The following is a 5,000-nucleotide window of genomic DNA, read 5'->3' as shown; positions in this document are numbered from 1 at the left end:
TGAAAATAATAATTTCCATGAATTTAATGAGGGGGGGGGGTGCCAACCTTCCCCGATTAGCAAGTCTAGAAGAAAAACTAGAGAAAATGACCGAACACTGGGAGAGTAGGTTCGGTCAACTTACAAGGATAGCACAGAGAGTTGATAAATTGGAAGAGTTAAAGAAGGAGAACCAAACCCTAACTAAGGAAATAGAAGAATTAAAAAGACAGTTAAAAGTTAAAAAAAGTAAAAGATGAGAATGGAGAATTAAAGAGGAATAATAAAGAGATTAAAGAATCCATAGCAAAAGAAGTACAGGGTTGGAAAAAAGTCCAAGAAAATAACAAAATTGTATTTAAGGATATAGTAGCACAACAGATGAAAGATCAAACTAAAGACACAATTATTAAAGTGATGAGGGAGGAAGAGAATATAGTGAGAGACTTAGCGGAAAAAAAGAAATGTATAATTATATTGGTAATGGAAGAGAAATATAGTACAAATTGGACTACAAGAATAAAGGAGGAGAAGGAGAAAGTAAATAAGATATTGGAAGTAGTTCAAGAAGATGGAGCAGAAACAGGGAAAGAAATAGAAGAAATATATAGACTAGGGAAATACAATACAGATAAGACCAGACCAATTAAGATCAAATTCAGGTCACAAACAACAGCAGAGAATATCTTAGCAAAAACAGGGAAACTAGCAAACAGTGAACAATTTAAACAGATATGGATAAAAAGAGAAATGAACAAAGAGGAAAGAGAGGATGAGAAAGCAAAAAGACAAGAAGCTAAGGAAAAAAACGAGAGAAGAACAGAGACAGAAAAAGAGAAATTCTATTGGAAAGTAGTGAATATGAAAGTGAGAAAATGGTACATAACAGAGAAAAACGGAAGGGGAACAGAAAACACGATGGAAGTAGCAGAAAATTGAAAATGTCTTACACAAATATAGATGGCTTAATAACAGGCTTGAACGAACTGAATGATTACCTGAAAGAAAAAGAACCGGACATAATGGGAATTGTAGAGACAAAATTGAAAGGTCCACTACCACCCAACAGTGTAGGACATGGTGCATATAATTGTTGGATTAGAAACAGAGAGGTAAAACAAGGGGGTGGAGTTATGTTCCTGACTAAGAAGGATATAAATGTGAGGTGTGTCACATATGGAAAAAATAGAGTAGAGATGATTATGATGGAAGTGGAAGACAAAGATAGGAAGAGCAGAAAGTTTGTAATAAATTATGTGCCTCCTAAAACAGCCTCGTGGGAAGAGAGAGAACATAAAAGTATGTTAGAAGACACAAGATTAACATTAAATAAGATAATGGAAGATGGAGGAAGAATAGTTATAATGGGTGACTTTAATTGTAAAGAAGTCTGCTGGGAAGAGATGACAGTAAAGGGCGGAGAAGACTCATGGGGAAATGTACTACTTGATATGATTATTGACCACATAATGACACAATGGATTCAAGAGAACACTAGGTATAGAAATGAAGAAGAACCATCGAGACTGGACCTAATAATCACATCAGAACCTGAAATAGTGGAAAAAATTGAATATAAGACACCAATAAGTAAAAGTGACCACATACTGGTTGAAATGGAACTAGATGAGGAAAAATACATAAAAAGAAATTAAAAATATAGAAAAGGAAGATTGATGTATGAAAAAGCAAATTTTGATAAAATAAGAGAATTCTTTCAAAAAGAAGACTGGAAAAGAATATAAAAAGGGGAAACAATAGTGGAAGATAAATGGAATATTTTGACAAGAATTTATAAAGAAGGAGTGGAAAAGTATGTCCCAAGACAAAAACAAGAAAAAGAATATGTAAAGTGCTGGTACAACAAAAGTTGTAGGGAGTTAAAAGACAAAAGAGACAGAGCTTGGACAAAATGGAAAAATACAAAAGATATGAAAAATGGAAAATATATACTAGTTATAGAAATGAATATGTACAAGTGTGCAGAGAAGAAAAAAGAAAATACGAAAAAGATGTCATAGAAAAATGTAAAGACCAACCAAAACTATTTTATAGATTTGTAAATAACAAAGTGAAAAACAAACAAGATTGAGAAAAAATACGACAAGGAGGAGTTGAATACACAGAGGAAATAGAAATGGCAGAAATTATGAACAAGCATTTTAAATCAGTGTTTACAAAGGAGAACATATAACCTAGTGATATCGAATGGGAGGAGAAAGTCCCCCCCCCTATGAAAGAAATAGAAGTAACAAGGAATGAAATAATGAAACACTTCAATAATCTTGATGTCAGAAAATCGCATGGACCAGATGAAATAACAAACTGGATTTTGAGAGAATGCAGGAATGAACTGGCAGACAAAATACATAGCCTAATAAACAGTTCATTTAAAGAAGGAAAAGTTCCAAAAGATAGGAGAAGAGCAAATATAGTACCTATATGTAAAGGGGGAAACAAAGAAGACCCTACAAACTATAGACCAGTCTCTCTAACAAGCACGATAGCAAAAAATTGTGAAAGAATGATCAAAAGTAGATGGGTAAGGCATTTAGAAAAAAAAACAACGTGCTAAATCCAAGACAATTTGGATTCAGAGAAGGACGATCATGCGTCACAAACTTAATATGTTTCTATTTAAGGCTAATAGATATAATACAAGAATGAGATGGATGGGCTGATTGTGCATTTCTAGACCTAAAAAAAGCTTTTGACAAGGTGCCACATAAGAAGTTGCTTAAGAAATTAGAAACTACAGGTGGAATACAGGGCAAACTGCTGAAATGGATGGAAGACTTTTTGCAAGAAAGAAAAATGAGAGTGGTGATAAGAGACAAACACTCTAATTGGGATGAAATGATAAGTGGTGTTTCACAAGGAACAGTTCTGGCCCCAATAATGTTTGCTATAGATATCAATGATATGGATGAAGGAATTGAAAGTTATATGAGCTTCTTTGCGGATGATGCAAAACTATTGAAAAAAGCGAACACTGAAGAAGATTGTGAGTCACTACAGAGTGATCTCAATAAAGCATGGGAATGGAGTTCAGTACTAAGAACTGTAGTATAATGGAATTTGGAAGAAGCAAAAAAAGAACAGTAGGATCATATAAATTGGGAGAAGAAGGAATAAGAAAAGTAGAAAATGAGAAGGACCTGGGAGTCATTATTATGAATAATATGTCACCTGAAAAACATATAAACAAGATTTTTGGAGAAACTTATAATTCAACAAGAACAATCAAAGTGGCATTTACATACCTGGATGAAGAAATGGTGAAGAAAATCCCAACCTCAGGAAACACAGTAATGTACAGGTCAGATGTGGGGTTAATGTCTTGGAGTCAAAACAAGAGGTAACCTATCTTGGAATATCCTTAGATCAGTCCCTCTCAGGGAATGCCATAACGGATAAGATTGTATCCAAGTGTTCACATAAAGTCAAATTTTTGTACAGAAAAGCCAGAAATTTTGATCTGGAAACAAAGAAGCTTCTAGTCTCAGCCTTGTTACAACATCACTTTGATTACGCTTGTAGCTCATGGTACAGTAGTTTGAGCAGAAAAAACCAGTCCCGGCTACAGGTTACACAAGATAAGATAATTAGATTCATACTAAATTTACCTCAACGTAGTCATATTGGTATTGAAGAATTTAGCAGAGTAGGATTGTTTCCTGTAAAATATCGTGTCCAGCAACTGAAACTAAACCAGGTTTACAATGTCGTTCATAATTCTGCTCCCTCATATGTGAGCTGTAATTTTACATTATCGGCTGAGAACCGAACCCGGAACAGTCAAGTCTCTTATTGTACCTCATGCAGGTCCCTTCACCAAAAACAGTTTTCACTTCACAGGTGCTCAACTATGGAACTCTTTACCTGTGTCCATTAAGAAGTCAAATAGCAAGGTTACCTTCAAGAAAAAAGTCAAGGGTTACTATATGTCTCAGCTATGTGTTAGTGAGGGTTACCTGATTCCATGAGTAATACCATCCAAATCTGCGTTCACTCATAACTGTTCTGACCTCCCCCCTTTTTTTTGTTCTTCAGAAGTTTAGTTTAGTATAACAATGATTGATGTTTACAAATTGGTTTCACACCTTTGTTTTGCCAGTCATAATATGGTATATGTCTCAGGTAGGGTCCGACAACAGTTATGATCTGACCTTTTTCCTCGTTCTCCTTGTTGTTTTACTCATTCGAGTACTGGTCCCCTGGTGCTTCAGGTTATAATGTACTACTCCCTAGTGCTCATACTAATTGCCCACTCCGTCCTGAGATTCAGGTTAAATGTTAGATTTAATTAATAGGTGACCCTAGCTGCAGTGTAGCATTCACTATATCTACATGTTGCTACAGATGTAGAATATTGTAGTATATCATTAATGGTACTACTCTGATATAGTACTCACTCATACATGTTGATACAGCTGTAGAATAATGCAGTATATCATTAATGGTACTACTCTGATATAGTACTCACTCATACTGTTTTGTTACAGTTTAACATTATTTTGTTGTTCCTTTGCTTAATGCAATGTTCCTTTTTATGATGGTGCTCAAATTTTGGTCTCAATATTCCTATGTGTGCAAACATTTTAGTAATATTAGCAAAACTATAACAACGTTTATGTGTCATATGTGTTCTGACTGGTATTACTCATGATTGTCTCTGGTCCCCTTAACCCCCTACGTATGTTATCAGTGTGACTTAGTGTAGAATAACAATCTGATGAGGACCACAATGGAAATAAGCGTACATGCTTTTTGTGTTATCCTCGGCAATTTGCATTTATTATTCCGAACTATGTATTCTTGTCATTATTTGCACTTCATGTATATTGATTCATTGCCATATAAAGTCTATCTATCTATCTATCTATCTACTCTGTGTATATATTCTTGTGTCCTTTTTCATTTCTATGTACCCTGAGGATGTCTGAATAGACGAAAGCGCTTGGTCATCAGCTTTTCTTTTTCCTTGGTGGTTTTTCCGCATACACACACACACACACACA

Source organism: Oratosquilla oratoria, chromosome 39, assembly GCF_046742065.1.
Source record: "Oratosquilla oratoria isolate Oo_2021 chromosome 39, ASM4674206v1, whole genome shotgun sequence".
NCBI lineage: Eukaryota > Metazoa > Arthropoda > Malacostraca > Stomatopoda > Squillidae > Oratosquilla > Oratosquilla oratoria.
The sequence above is the reverse complement of the archived record's forward strand: the minus strand, read 5'-3'. Positions refer to the sequence as shown.